Source organism: Macaca nemestrina, chromosome 8 (assembly GCF_043159975.1).
Source record: "Macaca nemestrina isolate mMacNem1 chromosome 8, mMacNem.hap1, whole genome shotgun sequence".
Classification (NCBI taxonomy): domain Eukaryota; kingdom Metazoa; phylum Chordata; class Mammalia; order Primates; family Cercopithecidae; genus Macaca; species Macaca nemestrina.
Genome location: NC_092132.1, coordinates 150,176,851 through 150,199,374, shown reverse-complemented (window position 1 = coordinate 150,199,374; position 22,524 = coordinate 150,176,851). Strand labels below are relative to the sequence as shown.

The window sequence follows — 22,524 nt, the reverse complement described above, 5'->3', positions numbered from 1 at the left end:
CCAGACAGAAATAACAAATCATTTAAGTAGTAGTTTTCAAAGTATGGTCCCAGAAACCTTCAATGGGACAGAGCAGAAACTCTTCGTGATGTCTTGGAGGTGCAAAGAATTTTCATAAGAAGAAGATTAAGACGGTATGTGCCGTCCTCTTTTATTCTCCTGAGCACACAGTAAATTTTTCTACAGGCTACACGATAGGTGTCATGGCTATAAACTGCATGCAGAAGCCAACAGAATAATTCAACCATCTTTTGTTGAACCAAACATAAAATAGATTTATTTTAATTCTACTGATTTTAGTTTCTTCGTTAAAAATACACATATTGATATGTAAAGGGATTATTATTTTCATAAATTAATTGATTCGCATTTACTTTAACTCAGTTTTACTTTCTAGTACTGACAGATACAACCCACATAAACAAAACCTCTTTCAGGTTTGGAAAACTTTTTAAGAGTATAAATTCATAGAGGGAGAAAGCAGATCAGCAGTCACCAAGGGATAGGGAGAGAGGAGAATGGAAGAAATTCCTTAATGGGTAGAGCTATTTTCCTGGGGTGATTATAAATTTTGAAATCAAAGAGACGTTGTTTCACAACATTGTGAATACACTAAATGTCACTGAATTGGACATTTTAAAATGGCTAATTGTATGTTATCTTTATTTCACTTCAATAGAAACAAAAGAAGTACTTGATTATTAAGCAATGCTCTCATTAATCAAAGAAATAAAAGCAGAAAGTTATTTTGAATGCAGTGAAAATACGAGCAAAAAACAAATCATCTCTAACTCAAAGCAACTCAATGAAAGCTGTATTCAGAGTGCAATTTATGCCTTCATTAATGAAAAAGAAAGGAATACAAAACAACCTTCCACAACACACTATTTAAAAATTAGAATAACATTATTTTTAAAAATACATGAAAAGGTTTACTAAAGACAAAACGATCATCACTGAAAAGAACAGAAAACAAACAGTATTTGTAAAAAAAGAAAATCAAAAGCTTTCTCTGAAAAGATCAATGATCATGAACTCTAAAAAATACCATTTACAAAAAAATTCAAACTGGATTAGAGACTTTAATTTGTGTAGAAGCACTATAAACATGTTAGGATTAAAATCAAGAAAATATATGACTGATACAGGCGTTAAGGAGAAGTGTTTAACCCTGGATTAAGAGAATTCAACTCAGAAATTCTCTCATAAAATAAAACATTATTTAGCATATATTTTACATAGTATGTATAAACATCGCATGTCATATAATGCAAGTTAAGTGTTTATATACACTTAATATTCATGTGCAATGAGTACATAGAATGTTTCTATTCAAAAACTGTTTTGTACAGAGAAGAGATCGTAAACACAAAGAGACGTGTACGGGCTGGGTTTGGGGGTCCCAGAGGGAAAAGCTAATGACATCGCTCTGAGTGGAGTTTTACAGCTTCAGGCCTTCCCTGGGATAGACAATTGGAGGTACTAACCTGGGTCACTGCGCCCAAGCACATGCATTTCAAGGTTTCTATGCTAGCTGCCTCACCTGAGAACCCTGGGACCGGGAGCCTGGGGAAGTGATGGCGAGAAGAGATGAGGGGTGGACAGGCACGGGGACTGAGGAGAAGCCTCCCCCACAGAGCCCCTGAGCTGCGCCACGTGACGGCTGAGCTTATCCATAAGCCCCTCAACACCTCAGAGCTACACAGCCACGAGAGGTGGTATTTTCCCTGAAGTTTCTGGAAAGTCTAATGTTCTAGGTGGTCTCCTGTGTGAGGTGCTGTGCAGGCCCCAGGACTGTGCTCTGGGCCACTGTCTGCAACGGCCCCTGCAACGGTGGCTCTGGGTCTGGCCTTAGGCTGGGGGTGCCCAGGAGCCCTTCCTTCCTCTGCCGCTGCTGCCTCCAGGTCTCAATGCCACCTGCTCATGATGAGCAGGGCGCATGCCTGGGAGCTCCTGTCCCCAGGACCCCGCCTCTAGCAAACTTGTGCAGGGGCCTAGGAATGTGGCTGGTGGGAGAGATCCCAATTTCCTGCGGGGAATCACATATGGGTCCATAGAAATTTCAGCCCTTGCCTCCTCAGAAGAAGGAATTTGACTGAGGGCCATAAAGGAGAAAAAGAGACCAGGCAAGTCCAGAGCAGGAGTGGAAGTTTATTTTAAAAGGCCTTAAAACAGGAAAGGAAGATGTGCTTGGAAGAGAACAGAGCAGGCACGTGAAGGTTAGAGAGAGATGGTCAAGGTCCATTTAACTGGGATCCTAGGACTTCCTTTTTTTTTTGAGCTGGAGTCTCGCTCTGTTGCCCAGGCTGGAGTACAGTGGCGGTTGTGATTTCAGCTCACTGCAACCTCCTCCTCCCGGGTTCAAGCGATTCTGCTGCCTCGGCTTCCTGAGTAGCTGGGATTACAGGTACGCACCACAATGCCCAGATGATCTTTTGGTATTTTTAGTAGAGACGGGGTTTCACCGTGTTGGTCAGGCTGGAACTCCTGACCTTGGATCCGCCTGCCTTGGCCTCCCACAGTGTTGGGATTACATGCATGAGCCACCGCCCCTGGCTGGATCCCAGGACTTTTATAGCCTCCGCTCGTTCCCAGGATTTTTCCCTTACAGCAGGCTGCCCACATACACAGCCTCCTTTACCCCCTCGGAACTGAGCACGCATAACCTGGAAGGGCGTTATAGGCACGCAGCGCCCTCCTGGCCTCTTGGAAATAAGCATGCGCAGCGTGGCAGGGAGTTACATGCATGCATGTTGGAGATTTTCTTCCTTATTCTGGTGGAGGGTACGTGGAAAGTCACGCTCTGCCATCTTTGTCCTTGAACATGTATGCGCAGAAAGTTGTTTCTCCCTGGGGTCTGCATTCAATTAACATTTTGATGTTAATAGGTGAGGACCATCAGGAAATGGCCTCTCCTTGGCCCTGCTAAATTATTTTTAGAGAGGCAATGCGATAATTGTGAACTATCTCCTGACATTTCCAGTGGGTGGGGGGAGAGCCCTCTCCAGCCTACCTCGTACCTAACTACCTGTAACAGGAAGAGAGAAGCACTGCCCTCCTGTTCTCCACCACCCGTGACCACACGCAGAGCACCTTGAATGAGCCTCTTTCTCCTGTTGTGTCCAGAATTGGGGGCGTTATTGATCCCACTGACTTCAAGAATGAAACCGCAGACCCTCACGGTGAGTGTTACAGTTCTTAAAGATGGTGTGTCTACAGTTTGTTCTTGCAGATGTTCAGATATGTCTGGAGCTTCTTCCTTCTGGTGGGTTCGTGGTCTCGCTGTCAGGAGTGAAGCTGTGGACCTTCATGGTGAGTGTTATAGCTCTTAAAGGCAGCGCGTCTGGAGTTGTTCATTCTTTCCCACGGGTTCGTGGTCTCGCTGGCTTCAGGAGTGAAGTTGCAGACCTTTGTGGTAAGTGTTACAGCTCATAACAACTCACAATGGCAGCCTGGACCCAAAGAGTGAGCAGCAGCAAGATTTACTGCAAGCAGCAAAAGAACAATGCTTCCACAATCTTGGAACGTACTAGAAGGGATTGCCACTGCTAGCTTAGCCAGCCTGCTTTTATTCCCTTATCTGGCCCCACCCACATCCTGCTGATTGGTCCATTTTACAGAGAGCTGATTGATCCACTTTACAGAGCGCTGATTGGTCTGTTTTGACAGAGTGCTGATTGGTGCGTTTACAATCCTTGAACTAGACACAGAGTCACAGAGTGCTAATTAGCTAGATACAGAGTTAGCGAGATAGAGTACCAATTGGTGCATTTACAAACCTTGAGCTAGACACAAAGTACTGATTGGTGTATTTACAAACCCTGAGCTAGACACAGAGTACTGATTGGTGTGTTTACAATCCTTGAGATAGACACAGAGTCACACCCAGAGTTAGTCCTCCAAGTCTCCAGTAGGTTACCTAGACACAGAGTGCTGATTGGTGCACATACTATCCTCCCGCTAGATGTCAAAGTTCTCCAAGTTCTCTTCCAGTTCAGGAGCCCAGCTGGCTTCACCCAGTGAATCCTGCAACCAGGGCTACAGGTGGAGCTGCCCACCAGTCCCGAGCGGGGCCTGCACTCCTCAGCCCTTGGGCTGTCGATGGAACCGGGCACCATGGAGCAGGGGGCGGCACACATAGGGGAGGCTCAGGCTGCGCAGGAGCCCACCACAGGGGTAGGCTGCAGGTCCCAAGCCCTGCCCCGCAGAGAGGCAGCTACGGCCCCGGCGGGAATTTGAGTGCAGTCCCCGTGGGCCAGCACTGCTGGGGGACCCAGCGCAACCTCTGCAGCTGCTGGCCCGGGTGCTAAGCCCCTCACTGCCCTGGGTGTGCGGCCCTGGGTGGGCGGCCCTGGCCGGCTGCTCCGTGTGTTGGGCCCGTGGAGCGGGTGCCTGCGAGGGCTGCGTGCAGCCAGGGTTCCCACCATGCCTCTCCCTCCACACCTCCCCGCAAGCAGAGGGAGGAGGCTCTGGCCTCAGCCAGCCCAGAGAGGGGCTCCCACGGTGCCTTGGCGGGCTGAAGGACTCAAGCACTGCCAGAGTGGAAGCCGAGGCTGGAGGCCGAGGAGGCACTGAGAGTGAGGGGTGCTAGCACATTGTCACCTCTTTCTGTGAGAGGTCCCCACAGACCCCACTGACAATGCCAAACGATATGCAAAAGAGACATGCAGTGTCAACACCAAACACATCCAGCGTGTTATTGGTGAAACTCCATGTTACACCACAGAAACCAAAACCATACATCCTTCATCTTACTGGTTCAGAGATTTTCCAAAATTGACTCTAAGCTTCCATTCAAGATACAGAGATACAGATCAACAAATAAACCAGAAGGAAAAAAATGTAGAAATAAAGTAGAATTTTGTGCTGGTATGTCATTCTCTCTACTCATGTTAGAAGCCGTCAGCCAACCCCTAATAAGTCAGTAGATGATTTGGGGTCTTAAAAAAATGTTTAGCTATTCCATAGAAGATTGGTGCTACCTACTCTGCTCCATTTTGTACAATTCCATATCTCATCAATAAATACATTACTACCTCCTCTTTCACTGATTCTAAAAGAGTGTCTCCGAGGATAAAGAAAAAGGATAAATATGTGGACACCAAGATTCTTTGAGAACTACCAAAACTAAGAAAAAATACAGGTCTAATACATAGACACCCAGTGAATTAATATCCGTTAGAAATCAATCACATCTCTGGTTGATTAACTGAGGGGATCACCTTGCTTCCTGCCACACTGAGATTTCTGTTCTAGGGTTTCCTTTGTTTCTTTTTTTTTTTTCATGTTTGAGATGGAGTCTTACTCTGTTGCCCAGGCTGGAGTGCAATGAATGGCACGATCTCAGCTCACTTCAATCTCCACCTCCCAGGTTAAAGCAACTGGGATTACAGGCACCTAACACCACGCCCAGCTAATTTTTTGTATTTTTAGTAGAGTCAGGGTTTCACCACATTGGCCAGGCTGGTCGTGAACTCCCGACCTCAGGTGATCCACCTGCCTCAGCTTCCCAAAATGCTGGGATTATTTGGCATGAGCCACCATGCACAGCCAGGTTTCCTTTCTAACCCATATAAGGTCTGACCAAGTCTTGAACCAAAATCTAATTATCTTAGATTTAAAAAGGTTGCACAACTTTGGGGTATTAACCATAGCTAAGTGTAGATAGCATATAATGTGCCAGGTGGTGGTGTTAACTTTTTACACACATTAATGCATTTGATTTTTAAAACAATGAGACCATGACATGGAAACTATTATTATCCCCATTTCAAGATGGGGAAACTGAATCACCAAGATGTTAGTCAGTTGCCTTATTGCACAATTAGAAATGAGAGACCTAGAATTTGAGGCACAGAAGTCTAACTCAAGGCATGTATGTTTAGCCACCATGCTGTTGCCTTGTGATAGCTTGAGTTTCATCATCTTCCATGTACATTCCTAAAGAGATTGTAGGAAAAAGAAAGAGGAGAGGTGGAAACTCAGTAAATATAATGGCTACTTTTTATCAAATACTTAATATGTATCAAATACTGTGCCCCATGTTTTGCATACATAGTTATTTAATTCTGATAACAAGACTAAAAGGTTATTATTTTCATTTTTAGATAAGACTATTGAGAATTACAAGTTACTACCCGGTGTGGCAGAACCTGTATTTGAAACCCTACTCCAAGAAAGTTCAGTTGGGCTGAACATTCTTTAGCCCAACTCCAAAGCTGAGTTTTACCCTCTGGAAGAACAGACTCAGGAGCTTGAAGGACACCCAGCCTTTACAGAAGGGAGAGAGAATGTTGGCGGCTCTTCCAGACTAGGAACTGCTTGGAATGGTGCAAATGTACAGGTGATTATCTCTGCATTGTTGCAAGCACTAAATGCTAGTTTAATATCTAAAAAGAATGTTACCTTTTCCGTATAGAAAGGTTGCATCTGTTTTCTTGTTGGCCCTAAAAAAATGAAACCCACATGGAGGTAGAAAGAGAGTAATAGGCCTATCTCAGATGGAAGAAATAACGAAGGAGACAAAAACGCTGGGGGAGGCTCTCTATATGTCTTTAGAAACTATTTCCTCACGTTCCTGTTCCTAATTTCCTGCCTCTTTCTCCCACAACTTCACGCCCAGCTCTGCTAAATCCCTGATATAACTGCAGAACTAAAACATTTCTCAAAATGAGAAGACAGAAATACAGGGGCAAAGACAGCCTTTGTGTGTAGGTTTCACTATTGCAGTGGGGATACATGTACTTTTGTTCCCTCAGAAACATTTTTTCAATTGTTTCTTTCATTCAACAAATATTTGTGAGTGTGTTCTACATTCTACGCACCAAGGCAGATGTTAAGCATAAAAATATATGTCAGGCTGGGTGCAGTGGCTCCCACCTGTAAACCCAGCACTTAGGGAGACCAAGACAGGAGAATCACCTGAGTCCAGAAGGTTTAGATCATCCTTGGCAACATGGCCATACCCTTCTCTATAAAAAATAATATAAAAAAAAAAAAATTAGCTGGGCATGGTGGTGCATACTTGTAGTCCCAGCTACTTAGAAGGCTGAGGTGGAAGGATTGCTTGAGCTCAGGAGTTCGGGGTTGCAGTGAGCTATAATCATGCCACTGCACTCCAGCCTGGGGAACAGAGCAAGACCATGTCAAAAAGAAAAAAGGAAAAAGAAAAGAAAAGGGGAGAGGAGGGGAATGAATATTTATTTTCCATGCCAAGAAGAATAGTGTTGTTAGGTTCATAAAGCTCAGAGGAAATGAAGGGATAATCATAACTATACAGCCAATAAGAGGCACACAGGAGCTGATTTGGAGCTATCGCTGTATAATAATCCCCTTTGGCTGGCTGGTGTTATACTTCTCAGGGCAGCAAATCCTGCAGGGTATAAAACATTTGAAAATATTTTTACTTTCTTTTTGCTTGTTTAACGTTCTAGATTAAACCAGAGAAGACAACTAATAGAATGCCATTCTCTTAGTTGTGCCTGTGTACTTGTTCATGTGCTATCTTAACTTTTAATATTATAATGCTACTTGAAGGAAAAGTCCACATGTTAATGAAGCTGCCAAAGTCTTCATGAGCATTCTGTCCTTCTGGCAAGCAAATGAAAAAGTGAAATTATTATTTTGGAGAAAACAAATATCCGAACCCAGAAATCCATAACCGAACATGAAGATAGACTCTGTTTTCTATCATTGTTTTGTAACATTACAATGTGGGTTTTTGTGGGGATGTGGGAAAAAAAGTTTCATTTTTATAACTCTATTTTTTTCTAACTTGCTCCTTGAACAATAACTTTTTTTTTTAAATTATACTTTAAGTTCTAGGGTACATGTGCACAACATGCAGGTTTGTTACATATGTATAAGCTGTTTCACTCTCTAGAAAACCAAAAAGGTGGCAGAAAAAGATGGTGAAGTCGTGGAAGCATGTGCACGTTTTTGAAATATCTGTTTTATTTTTTTAAATGAATTAGAATTGAAATTGTTCCTGCTTATCACTAACATTTTAGAAATACATTCTTCTGGGTTTAGTTCTATTATTCATTTACTGAGGTATCAATTTATTCACTTATCTCTTTGTTCTTTATCCATTCACATACCCACATTTGAATAATTTAAATGAGGCTCACCGCATATTGTAAAATACAAATTAGCCTATACAAACAAAATGTTAAAGAGGCAAGTGATCAGGACATCACTGAGGGCCAGAGGTGAGGCTTTGTGGTTTAAGTCCTATGGGTCAGGTCACACAAAGCACCCTTCTGTCCACTCCAAAGAGGAACGTTATTATGGCTTTATCTCTGATACACCCCAGAAGGATCTGCAGAGGAAATTGTGTAGTAGGTGAAGTGTAAGTAGATGATAATGGAAAAAGACAACAGTTATTCACTGAACTTGAACAATTCTAACACACAATCATTCGTGCAACTCACATGTTTTGAGCCCTGGCCTTGGCTTAGGATCTGTGAGCTCCTGGGTTGGACCTTCTCCCATGCGTCTCCCGCCTCCCCACTCTGGGGTGGCTTCTCGATGCTTCTCCAGGCTTCCTACTCCCCAGCACCATGTTTCTCAAGCTCGGCTCTTAACAATGCCTCTGTCACATGCTTTCATTTTATGTTGCACACCAGTCCTTACATATTTAAAAGCATAATTTGAGTATCAGAAGCTACAGTGCATCTTTCTAAAAACTGATTTTAAAAATTCCTGTAGTTTCTAGACAGGGCAGGGTGGATCACACGTGTAATCCCAACACTTTGGGATGCCACGGCAGGAGGTCTTGAGGCCAGAAGTCTGGGATCAGTCTGGGCAACATGACCAAAAACCCCATCTCTACTAAAAATACAAAAGTTAGCTGGGTGTGGTGGCCCCAGCCTGTAGTTCCAGCTACTCGAGAAGCTGAAGTGGGAAGATCACTTGAACCTCAGAGGCGGAGGTTGCAGTGAGCTGAGATCACAGCACTGTACTCAAGCCTGGGCGACAGAGCAAGACTCCATCAAGAATGAAAGAAAGAAAGAATGAAAGAATGAATGAAATAAAGCAGAGAGAGAGTTCCCATAGTTTTTGTCTCTTTTAATCTAAAAATAATTTGACAAAATGCTCCAAATGACAGCATCTCACTTACAATTTAATTTATATTTTTGCTATGTTCTCCCTTATTTGACCTATATTCTAGTGCAGAAGGTAAGTTTCTTCATATGATGTACCTGAACGCAGAATGTTTTGAAACTGCAGTGAAAGACACTCAAACTTAGGTATACGTTCAGTTTTGTGATTGGAATAGCTGCAGGTACTCTGACCTGCCAGCGCCTTCTGGCATTATACACCAAGTGATGCGCAGAAAAACATTCTATATTGTGATGTACATAATGTGCGATCTGCCTTTATTCCTATTATTATTTAGATACCTGGGTATTCCCTGAAGCCCTGTACTAGGCATTTGATCATGTGGTACTTGAACATTTATGAAATAAAAAAGGATCTGTTAAGGACAGTATTTGTGTGAAGCTATTTCGAGCCTTTGCAAGGAGCCTTCTGGGCATCTCAGGGTATGCATTTCGGGATGATCATCTTGTTAGACAACAGTGCTGGAGCTAAGTGGAAACACAGGTTGTTCAAAATGATAATGATAGAAACTTAACAGATATTTTTACAGTGTATCTTATTGCATATTGCATTTGTGAATTTTTCTTTCAATCATGGAATCTATTTTCTAAGAAAGTTTTATTTCCTCCCCTCAGATTCTGGGAACAGCAAATCCTAAGTGACATCTAATAAGGAATTTAGCAAATGTTATTCTGCAAACCTTTAAAATATATTCAAGTTTCCAGATGTAGTTAATGCCCTTTCCTCATGAGGCTACAAACTTAAAAGCATGGCGTGAATGTCATGGCATCAATGCTAGTGAGAAATACAACTTTCAACACTGAGGGCAAATGTCATTTATGCCTTTAAAGACTGATTCTTAGAAAATATTGAGAAAATTTAAAAATTAGCATTTAAGGCCAGGCGCGGTGGCTCAAGCCTGTAATCCCAGCACTTTGGGAGGCCGAGATGGGTGGATCACGAGGTCAGGAGATCGAGACCATCCTGGCTAACACAGTGAAACCCCGTCTCTACTAAAAAATACAAAAAACTAGCCGGGCGAGGTGGCAGCGGGCGCCTGTAGTCCCAGCTACTCGGGAGGCTGAAGCAGGAGAATGGCGTGAACCCGGGAGGCGGAGCTTGCAGTGAGCTGAGATCCAGCCACTGCACTCCAGCCTGGGCGACAGAGCGAGACTCCGTCTCAAAAAAAAAAAAAAAAAAAAAAAATTAGCATTTAAGTATGCCAATTAGGAAAGCATTTTTAGTCTTGAGGATTTTATTATTGATAAAGCAAAAAGTTATTTTAAATATTGTATTTAACACTAATGGAAATATTAATATGCACTGATTTGATTTAAAATCAAGAAGTTATGATAAAACTTTTTATAAAGATAAATTTAATAAGATAAATTTCTTTTTGGGGATAAATTTAATTCATTTTAAAATTTAACTGATTTAAAATCAAGAAGTTATGATAAAAACGTATGTAGAAACTGGTAAATTATAATTTATTATTTTTACTGAATTAGAATTACTTCGCAGTCATAACACTGTCATAAAATGAGAGACATTTATACCTAATGCTTGTACAAAGCACATATCACAAAAGTCCTTCAGGCTTAGATTATTCCTCTGGAATAAAGGAATAATACCATCCTCTTAATATTGTCTGTATGATTTAAATTCTTTTAAAAAGACATTATATTGTCTGAAAAATATAAATTATACATTACAATTCCCATTTTACAAATGAGGAAAAGATAATTCAGAATTCAAACAAAATTGAACATGAACAAACTGAAAAGCTACAAAGTCTCCAAGAAGCTAATGATTAAAAATTGCATCTCTTCTTGCTAAGTTATCATTTTCTCTGCCTATAAGCATAAAAGTCATTGTCTCAATTAAGGAAATTTTCTTAACCAAGTAAGCTACTGAAGAAAAAGAATTCTGAGTTATAAGCATAAAAGTTATATAAGCATAAAAGTCATCCTTTCAATTAATGAAACATTTTAAACCAGATAAGCCATTGAAGAACAAGGATTCTGATTATCTAGACTCCACTGAACTACAGTTTCAGTTTATTTTCCCCAAGTGCCGTATTTTCCCAAAGGTGATCTTCGACACAGATTTAAATTAGAAATGACATTTTAAAAGTCTGGCCCCGTATGTGTTTATTAAGATTTTGGTCTTGCTTTGTGAAGACACTAGGAAATCTATCCTAGGCAGAAATTTCCACTAAGATATCTATAAAAATGCTTTGAAATCATAATTTACTCAGGCACCATTTGTAACACAAAATCTGTTTAGGTAACATTCCTGATAACAAACAGATAATACACAAAGTGAAAGCAAACATCAAAAAAAACAGGTTGCTGGGATATTCATGGGAGCATTTCCTGCTTATGTAGTAAAGCCCGGTCTTTCATGATGAAGGCATCGGCCTTGATAACGGTGCATTGGGTTTTTAATATTTCCCCCTAGAAACGCTATTAAATAAATAAAGCAGCATCATGAGGAACAGATGCCCCTTTAGTCCTAAAACATAGCGCATCATGCTTTACGACTTCTCTAGTCACTGGTCAAAAACGAATAGTCTTGGGTGCTTTCTTCCTCAAATACCGCATGTTAAAAGGAAAAGCAGCGTAGCAAAACATCACAAAGCTGCACAAACACATGTGTGCTTTTGTCACCTTATTTCCTTAGAGTTCATGGGCATGTGAGAAGGTACACGGACCATCATTCTCAGAGATAACTTGAGCTTGGGCTCAGACTCAGCCAGGACCGTCCTCCTCTGTCTATGTCCAGCCCACGCCTCAGCACCTATTTCATGGACCTGTTCTGCTGAGGCGGTTTGAATAAACCACATTCCCTAATGGGACTGTTCTGCACCTGTCAAGATTTTCTTCTGTGCACTCCAGATTTGGTCATGATTAGGTTCTTCTGTCCTGGAACTCCCCTACACATTCAACTTGGGATTTTGTTCCAGCAGTCACAGACCTGCGGGATTAAGATCCCAAGTGCAGTGCAGTGGTACAGAGTGAGGGAGCACAGGTGTTGTCACCCGGCAGCCCTGGATTCGAGGTCTTCCACCCTCACCTCTCAGCTGGGTGTCACCCTTGGATGTCAGCCCCCTGTTTGTGATACCAACCATGCAGGAACCGCTATATTAAGGTAGTAGGCGAACTGCAGGTGAGCAAAGTGTAGGGGTCATGATTTCACACGAGGAATAAGCAATGAAATCCATGCTATGAAGAAGAAAGGAGAGGATGATTGGCTGAAAAGGAGAACATGGACATTCAATTGCAGTAAGATGTGGAAATCAGAGCAGTTGGGTGTGGAATGTGGTGCAGAGGTGGTGCCTTTTCTTGCAGACTCTTCGGATGGGACTCAAGGCTGGACACTCATCTATGTTTCCCCAGTATCCATATTTTTAAAAATACTGAGGGCAATAAGTTTCTTTTAACATTTTACATGTTATGGTAACACAGACATGATTTCTATTACTCAAGCTGTAAAACAATTGAAGTCTGTTTTTATCATTGTCTATTTTTTTCCACAAAACTTTTCACTCAGTTTTTGTTTTGTTTTGTTTTTGTTTTTTAGATGGATTGTTGCTCCGTCACCCAAGCTGGAGTGCAGTGGTGCAATCTCGGCTCACTGCAACCTTTGCCTCCCAGGTTCAAGCGATTCTTCTGCCTCAGCCTCCCCAAGTAGCTGGGATTATAGGTATGCACCACCACGTCTGGTAAATTTTTTGCATTTTTTAGTAGAGACGGGGTTTTACCATGTTGGCCAGGCTTGTCTCAAACTCCTGACCTCCAGTAATCCACCTATCTTGGCCTCCCAAAGTGCTGGGATTACAGGTGTGAGCTAGCGCACCCGGCCTCAGTGTTTTGAACACTGTACTTGTAATAATTATGAGTTTGATGAATGAATGAATAACAAAGGTTCCACATCCATGGCTCTCACCCAGATAAGCCAATTAAATGTGTTGGAAAGAACATGTGGTGTTTACTTAGCAATATTTTCAGTAATGTATGACATCCTATACTCCATGGTTCCTAAGTAGCTTGAAAATACCTCACTGGTCTCTTAGTCCAACCTAAGGTGAATGAATGCCTCATAATTGATTATACAATAGAAATATTTGGGGTGTAGATTTTAAAATTCAGAAAATTTTCTATTATAAAACAAAATTCATATTTCAATTTAAAAATATTAAAATATACTAAGTAAACAAAAAATAAAGTTTAAATTTAGTAGCACATATGGTATATTGTTTCATTTTTAAATACTAAAGCTATGTGTATATAAGTTTGTATGTAACTGAATATACATAGATTTCATCTAGACAAATTGCAATAATTTTGATAGCAAAACAAAAGCTATACGCATATCACAATAGTACAGTGTATGTATAGCAACCTAAGTCAGAGAGAAACTTAATACTTTGAAATCAAATCAACATCAAACTTAAATATAATCTTAAAACCCCAGTTTAAGAAATGAAGGTATATATGTTGACACTTGGAAGAATTTCTAACTCATTCTATCCCAAATTTCCTCCCTTTCAGGAAAAAAAAAAAAAAAAAAAAAAGTTTGTTGGATTTAAAGGTATTAAGTCAAATAGAATGAGTTGAAACATCCCCAGAATGCACAAAGAACCTTCGTGCTTTGCATAAATTACTTTCATTAATAGCCCAGCATGAGGTGCTTGCTTGAATAACTTTTTTGTCAACAGTAAAAAGAACCTGCTTTCAGAAAAGAATTTTACATAAAATTCACCCAAGAGGGTAAAGACCAATTTTCATCTTAACAAGTAAACATTAAAGGCATTTATTTTTTTAAAGACTACATAAATGAGAGTGATTTACTAAATTATGCTTTTTGTGGCTATACTTCCTTTGGGGCTTAGAGCTCACAGGCTGCTTCAGGGAGCGTTCCACAGTCACGCGGCCACAAGTCTTACCGTGTCACCGTGACTTATTTGAGCATTGGTACAACTTAATTCACATGTGTTTGTATTAATTCCAACATATAATTTAGCATAGATCCTGTATTTTGACTGAGGCCTTAATCAGCCAGTGGAAGGAGAGACAGGTGCTGGTACGCCTCATTTTGTAGCACTTGTATTGTGTCTCTAGCCTGCCGTACTCTAAGCTCCGATAGGAAGAAATGACCGCCACCAGGAAATAAATACGTTGGAGAAGTCTTCCAGGTTAATTCTCTTGTAGCAGGATGAGCCACAGACAAAACGCAGACACCGAGTTACAGAAGGAAGGGGTTTACTCGGCCGGGGGCATCGGCCAGACTTCTGTTTCAAGAGCCGAGCTCCCCGAGTGAGCAATTCCTGTCCCTTTTAAGGGCTCACAACACTTTAAGGGGGTGCCTGTGAAAGGGTCGTGATTGAGCAAGCAGGGGGTACGTGACTGGGGGCTGCATGCACCGGTAATTAGATCAGAACAAAACAAGATAGGGATTTTCACAGGGTGTTTCTATACAATGTCTGTAATCTATAGACAACAGAACCAATTAGGTCAGGGGTCGATCTTTAACCAGGCCCAGGGTGTGGCGCCGGGCTGTCTGCCTGTGGATTTCATTTCTGCCTCTCAGTTTTTACTTCTTCTTTCTTTGGAGGCAGAAATTGGGCATAAGACAATATGAGGGGTGGTGTCCTCCCTTACTCTGAGCCACTCAAATTCCAATTGTAATGTTTTACCTAGTTGCAAAGAAATACTTAAATTTTGCTATTAAAGCTGAGGTGTCTTTATATTTTCATTTTAAAATGGACCATAATTATTAAATTAAATGCTTCAAAATCCATTTTAATGCACTTGCATGACACATACACTAACTAGTATCCTTCATAAAGGACTAATGTATCCAACAATTATTTGTTGAGAATCTGTTAATGATTAATACATGAAATAATACATGGCTTACAAATGAAATAATACATGGTTATTCATTAAGCAGGGTTTCCACTTTCGAAAAAGTGTGATTGCATATTATGCCTACTTTTAAAAAGTTAAATGCGATTATGTTCTTAAATATTTGTCTTCATTTTGGGGGTTTATCCTCATCATGTAATTCTTGGCGAGTCACATAAAACTCCCTAGGCCATGGGTTTTCCTGTTTATAAAGTGGAGTGATATAGTTTCTACACAATGTGGTTGTAAATACTGCGATAAATTACATAAAGCACTCATCACAGTAGCTGGCTTAGTAAATGGATAACTCGAGGCTATTATTGTTGTAATTGTGTTATTGATATTTTAATAGTTTCTTGTTTTTTAACAGTAAGAGTGCCCAACAAAAGACCAGGAGACAAGTGGGGGAGGAGGGGCTGAACTTGAACAGAGATGGCCAAGGTTTTCCACGCAGCCTTTGGTCTCCTCCCTTAAACAAGGGACTCAGATCTCTAAGCATCGGTTTCTGAAATGCTACCATGAAGGTCATGTTCCTTGGTGCTTAAATAAGACAAGTGTTCTACAAATACATTGCCATAGAGACATGGTTTTCGTGATGGCCTTGGGAGAAAGGGTAGAATGTTTATGGGCAGAATTCTCTGATTAGAGGATATCACAAAACCAAAGTAAAGTGGAAAAAACTGTGGTTCGGCTGAAATAACAGAGCCTGAACAACTAGGTCAGGAAAGAGAGGGCTTTCAATTCCAGGCCTGAGAGTTATGATCTTTTTTAATTTCTTTTTATCTTTTTTTTTTTTTTTTTTTTTGAGATGGAGTCTCGCCTTGTCACCCAGGCCGGAGTGCAGTGATGTGATCTCGGCTCACTGCAACCTCCGCCTCCTGGGTTTGGGAGAGTCTCCTATCTCAGCCTCCCAAGTAGCTGGGATTACAGGCATGCGACACCACACCTGGCTAACTTTTTGTATCTTTAGAAGAGTCGGGGTTTCACCATGTTGGCCAGGCTGGTCTTGAACTCCTGACCTCGTATTCCACCCACCTTGGCCTCCCAAAGTGCTAGGACTACAGGTGTGAGACACCGCGCCCAGCCACTGGTTATGATTTTATAAGAAATAAGAACTGTCAAAGTCTTTTGAAAAGGCATAATTTAGGGAGAATAAAATGTTAATATGAAGGATAGATTCAATTTCAGACAGAAGCAGAAGACACTGGTGAGAGAATGAATAATTCTAGAATAAAATAATGAAGGTCCAGGAGTAGGGGCTATGAATGTACTATTTTGGGAATAGGCTCCCATCCATGCTACTGATAATATCTCAGTTAATAGGATGGCAAAGGAGGAAAGGTCTAAGGTACCACAGTGTAAAATACGCCAGATTGTCAGCTCATTGGCCAAATGATTTCCTCCCATATTTAAACAATATTGCAAAGATACTTAAATTGAATATGCAGAGGGGCTTGGATGGTAAGTGATGGAGAAGAGGGAAAGACATAACATCTTGCTCAGTCATTCTCTCTCCCAAATTTATAAACATCCATGTCTTGCATCTTAAAAACAATTCTGATATATGTTTTATATATATATATATATATCAGATATTATATGTAATTACCTACATATATTTTTTCTAGATATATATTTCCATTTCTCTTATTTATTTGTTGGGAGGAATAGGAAAATCAGTTCCTGGGAGAAAACTGTATTGTTTTGTTTCAGGCTTATTTTGTTGCCAATTTCTTTTCTGTAAACACTGGTTTGCAGTTTTTGGCAAGCACTACTCATATTCATTATTTTTTCAATTAGCCTACAAGGTCTTTGAGGGTGAAGATCATGGGCTGTGTTTCATGGTATCGGCCACTGCAGCGTATGCCACGCCTGGCAGGCTGTAGGCATTCATAGACAGACAGACAGACACACACACACACACACACACACACATACAAGTCTTGGATTAAATCCCAAGAAATAATGTATTTTCTATTTTAATCAATTCTGTACAGGCACTAAGTGGTATCATGCGGCATACAACACACTGGATGTATCATGTTTTCAGTTTCAATTGAATGCCAATGAATTAAAAGACTGGTCTTTATGATCAAGAGATAATCCAAATTCTCCATTCAGTTTTCAGGAGTGGAGGGTACCTCTTCCACTGTAGAGTGTCAACTGGTGAAATCACCTCCAAGGCTATTTCAGCTAAGTAATCCAGATACTGAAATCAGACATGAGCAAGCTATTCTAACACGGAAAGAAAGCCATTATTTTCATAGAGAAATAGACTAATTTTGTCTGTTTGCATCTTTCTGTTATTTAAAATGTTGATTCCTTTCCACCCTCTAACTTGATTCTCTGTACTGTTTGGTCTTTTCCACTTTAGCTATTTTCCTCTTCTGATCTAATTCTTTCTGCTTTTTTATTCTCTCTCTGCACTGTTCTTGTTCGTTTTGTTCCTTCCCTTACACCTGAATGGAAATGATGGTGCAGCTTCTCCATTCAGACCCTGAACTTGTAAACAGGCTCATTGTTCTCTAGGGACGTTCTCATTCAACCTGTATCACCGGATGCTTTCAACTTCCTCATTCAGGATCTTTGCTTAAAGGAAAAAACAGATGGAAAGTTGTTGAAATACATGTGTTGCCAACTTGGATGGAGAATTAAAGAAAGAAAACTGAAATAAATAAAGCATGAGTGAGTTCAGCAAATACCACCAGCTTGACCTCCGTGGTTAGAGTCATACAGTTGAATTATTTTCATGTGCGTTACGCACCTTTTTTTCCCTCTCCATTCCCTGCCTACAATCGTCCTTGTCAATACATGGCGGGTTGAGCTTCAAAGGGAGAATGATAAGGGAAGTGGGCAAGAGGTGAGTCCAACAAAGGCCAAGAAGAAAGAACCTGATTTAATATTATGTGTGAAATAATTACTTTTATCTACATATGAAATTTGCTTGAGAATACAGATAAGGAAAGTAATTTATCATGAAAGCATTTCCTTTGCTTGCTTAAGAATGTGCCATAATCATATTTCTAAATGTATTGTATTTTCCAGGTAGAGGTAGTATAAGTATTGCCTGGAGAGAGGGCTATAATTTCCCTGATCCTGGAAGAATCCAGGGCACTGGGCACCAGCTCAGTGTGGTCACTGAGCACGACTCTTCTTCCTTCATGGGTTCACATGGACACACACTCAGCAACCCACAGAATGCTTTTCTCTGTAAGAATCTTTTTGGTTAAGTACATCTTGCAGATTCAAAATACTTAATAAAGCAACATACTGCAAATGCCATTTTTCAGATTTTCAGAAGGTGTGAACAATAACCAAGGGAACAGTGTATTTCAGATGGAATATTTGCTAAGGAAGATGTCTTTACACAGAACACAGTCTGAGGTTCTACTGTCCTAACGGCTGAAAGCTCAGAAAGCGTTAGTCACTGTACTTGCTCTTACTACAGGGTCTGTGTATTATCTAGTGTGTAAATAGCATTTAAGCAGCCTCAACAACCAAAATGCTGAAGATGGGTGGGGATTTGTAATTACAATAAAAAATTAACAGAGAAAACACTGATCCAGTATGGGACAAGATTTGGCTGCTGGTTATATTTGATCACACATCATCTTTTCTTGCAAGAAAGATTCTTGTAATTTAGATGTAATAGTTTATCTCAAAATTTTCAAGGCATTGAAACCTACTACTCCTCTTCACTAAGACCTAATGCAGGGCAGGTACAGTGGCTCATGCCTGTAATCTCAGCAATTTGGAAGGCCAAGGCAGGTGGATCACTTAAGGTCACAAGTTCGAGACCAGCCTGGCCAACATGGTGCAAGCATGTCTCTACTAATAACACAAAAATTAGCCAGGCATGGTGGCATTTGCCTGTAATCCTAGCTACTTGGGAGTCTGAGGCAGTAGAATTTCCTGAACCTGGGAGGCAGTGGTTGCGTGATCCTAGATCGTGCCTCTGCACTCCAGCCTGGGTGAGAGAGTGAAAATCTGTTTCAATAAATAAAGATAAAAACAGGGTGGCTCTAGCTGCAGAAGGTGAGGTTGGGTGGAGAAAGGGCTTCCCAGGCCCATGCTCTCCCTACTTGCTTCCTAATGGAGTATCACGGAATGCTCAGAAGCTGAAAAACATCACTCAAATATCTCGCTCATACACCCTCTACACCCTCCTCCATGCAGCAGAATGGAGATGGGTGGTAATGGTCACTAGTGTTAAGCTTGTATTTTTCCCCCTTCCCGTGTATAAGTTATTTAACTTGGTGAAATCTCTGTAAAATGCAAATAATAAAATACACATCTGAAAATAGGTGACGGCACAATTGAAATTTCATTCCATCCAAACTTGGCTTAAAATTAAATAAAGATTTAAGAAAACGCTACCACATTTAAAAAGTCTAAAGGTTCCTTGCTTTGATGTCACTAATGGACATGGTTCAGACACCAAAGGATGATTTTGACAATAAAATAACCATGTGTAGATGCCACAGAGGAATCACACATATTACCATTTTAAATCAATGAAGAAGAAATCTAACATCCTACCAGGAGAAAGAGGGGGAGACTTTTAAATGAAGTGTCCATCTATAAGTGCATTTCTAGAAAGCTGTCAAATTAGAAATGCAAAGCTCTGGATAATTTGCAAAAACAATAAAACAAACCAAAGCCAGCCTTCATTTTATTTAAACAACCTCCCCCAGCATTTTCTGTCACTCAGGGAAGAGTTGTCAGTCAACATTTGATTGAGTAATTTGGCAAGAATGCTTTCTCACCTTTCCCTTCAGCATACTGAGCTACCAAACTAGTAAGTAGTCTATGTTAGGTGCTGCTCTAAAATTAAATACCTTCTTTTGTGGGAAATCTTAAACTGCTCAATCATGCTCTAAAATAATTATTTTATGTCACATTTGTCAGTTAAATAGGAACCTGTTAAACAATGAATTTTCTTTTACAAAATAAATACATGCCCAAAGCACCTCCCAATTTAATCAGCTAAACAGACCAGACTGCAGTATGTCCAAAGCCTTTGAAACAGTCTTTCTAAGAGCAGAGGCATGGTGATTAACACAAAGACTCCTACACCAGCATAAGATCGCAGCAGCTCATTTTGCAACTCCCACCAAACAGTAAACCTGAAACCAGAGCGATTAGGAGGGGAACAATAAGGATTTTAGTGCCCCAGGACATGACCATGAGAAACACTTGTCTCTTCTGTAAACCAGAAGAAATTATAAGAATGTTCACAATCTTGATTTTAAGGACTCCAGGAGGACAATTAAAGACCCTGAAGCCAGATCTTAGTGATTTGCAGCAGAAATGTCATTAGGGACCCAAGAGAAGTAGTAGCAAAGAATCTAGGGAACTCAGGAGGAATCTTCAAGGATTTGTTAGAAACATGCACATCAAGTAGCATGCTGTTCGCATATTGAACTTCTAATAAAATGTATATTTATGTGTCCATGAATGAGGTGTACCTCTGCCTAACAGGTGGCATGGCATCTTTTTTTTTTTTTTTTTTTTTTTTTTTTTTGACGGAGTTTCACTCTTGTTGCCCAGGCTGGAGTCCGGTGGTACCATTTGACTCACTGCAACCTCCGCCTCCCGGGTTCAAGCAATTTTCCTGCCTCAGCCTCCCAAGTAGCTGGGATTACAGGTGCCCGCCACCAAGTTCGGCTAATTTTGTATTTTTAGTAGAGACGGGGTTTCACCATGTTGGCCAGGCTGGTCTCGAACTGGCGATCTCAGGTGATTGCCCCGCTTCACCTGTGATTTCACCGTATGATTTCAGCGCCATGTTGAATCACACGGTGTTAAATATTCTGTTTATGCCGCCTGCTGGAACGATGGAGGGAAACACCACCAAACGTCCTCTTGGCGTTCAGAGGCGCTGCTTCCGCCTAAAGAGCATTCGCACTTTTCTGCCTGAGTTTTGAATCTCTGTACTGTGATTTCTTTTCTCCTCACCTCTCCACGGGTTCTCCTGAGTTTCCAGCGGCTGCAGCTGCCGGTTCACATGTGTTCTCTTTCTGTAACGTTCTGATCATATAAATGATTACTGTCCCTGTTAAGTTTTTATAAAACATTTATTTATATATATATTTTGGTCCCCTCTATAGGCTTTGGAATTCGCCTAATGCAATTGCAAGTTTACAACTTTAAAAAATCTATGTGGTAAATCAGAACTCCCAAATCGATGACTGAATTTTAAATATGAAGTAATCAAACTCAATGAAAAATTTAAACAAATGATACCACAATTTTGTAGAATATGTTCAGTTTTGAGGGTCACTTCTACTTGTATTTCCTCAGGGGAGCCTGGAGACAATCCTGATCCATGTGGAAGATGAGGAGGCTCAGAGAGAGAAAGGATGCAAGAATACGAGGCTCTTTCCGTGAGTTTCTCGTAGACTGCCAAGGCCAATGCATTTTCTTAAATTCAATAAAAGGAATTACCAGAGAACAGAATTAAATATTAAATTACTTTCTCTGCCTGTTGCACGAATTATTTGAAATGTTGAGCTTGCCTGTGTATCTACTAGCTTTCTGTTTTTTTGCTGATTTTTTGGTGTTCTTGTTTGTTTTTTTGAGACAGGGTGTCATTCTGTTGCCCAGGCTGGAGTTCGGTGGGTGATCCCGGCTCACTGCAGCCTTGACCTCCCAGCCTCAAGGAATCCTCCTGCATCAAACTCCTAATTAATTTGTAAATTTTTCATAGAGACGGGGGCTCTCTATGTTGCCCAGGCTGATCTTGATCTCCTAGGCTCAAGAGATCCTCCTGCCTGGGCCTGCGAAACTGCTGGGATGACAGGTTAAGCCACTGTGCTGGCCCTTCTAAGACCACAGTTGTGATTTCCTATCACTTTGTGGAAGAAAGCAGAGAAAAAAAAAGAACTTCAATTAAATAGTATTGACCTTGTATTCGTTTGTATTAAGTACCGGTTACATAAGTTACCAACACAACTCAGTGTTAGAAATCCAATTTTCCAAGACTGTCACTTTTTCTTAAAATATCATTTAATTTTTGCTAAAGCTCTTTTTTATGCAAACACAAGTATATTGGAAAGTCAAGTGATTAACTAATATTTAATGTAACTTTAGGTCTTTGTAAACAGTGATTCCTTGGCTGCTTCTGTTCCTTTCTCATTGGAATGAATTTTTGCCTCTATCATTTTTTAGGAATATGGTTCTCTGAATAAGCATGTGTGACCACGTATCACTCACAGGGCCTCTCATGCTATTCATCTTTATAAAATGGCCTTCATTTTTCATGCACTACTAAGCCATTTGCTTAAGTTAGTTCACATCTGATAGTAAGAATAGTAACAGATTATGACCAGTGTTAGCATGGATATTGCAAATAGCTTCTCTTCAACACTACTTGTGGGAGTAAACACACAGCACCAGCTAAAAGCATTAAAAATGCATATATTCAATGACCTAGCACATTTTAGGAATCTATCTTACGGGAATAATGTTGGATATTCACACATACATTTGACATTTATCTCAGAATCTTATA

The 22,524-nt window shown here is 40.6% G+C and overlaps 1 protein-coding gene and 1 long non-coding RNA gene across 3 annotated transcripts in view; both read right to left on the bottom strand.

Annotated features, from left to right (window-relative positions):
* Positions 1 to 22,524, bottom strand: part of LOC139355625 (CUB and Sushi multiple domains 1) — a 2,038,620-nt gene that overhangs the window by 989,754 nt on the left and 1,026,342 nt on the right. The window lies entirely within an intron of this gene.
* LOC139355627 (uncharacterized) overlaps positions 1 to 22,524 on the bottom strand; it is a 48,024-nt gene that overhangs the window by 9,078 nt on the left and 16,422 nt on the right. The gene's annotated exons all lie outside the window — the stretch shown is intronic.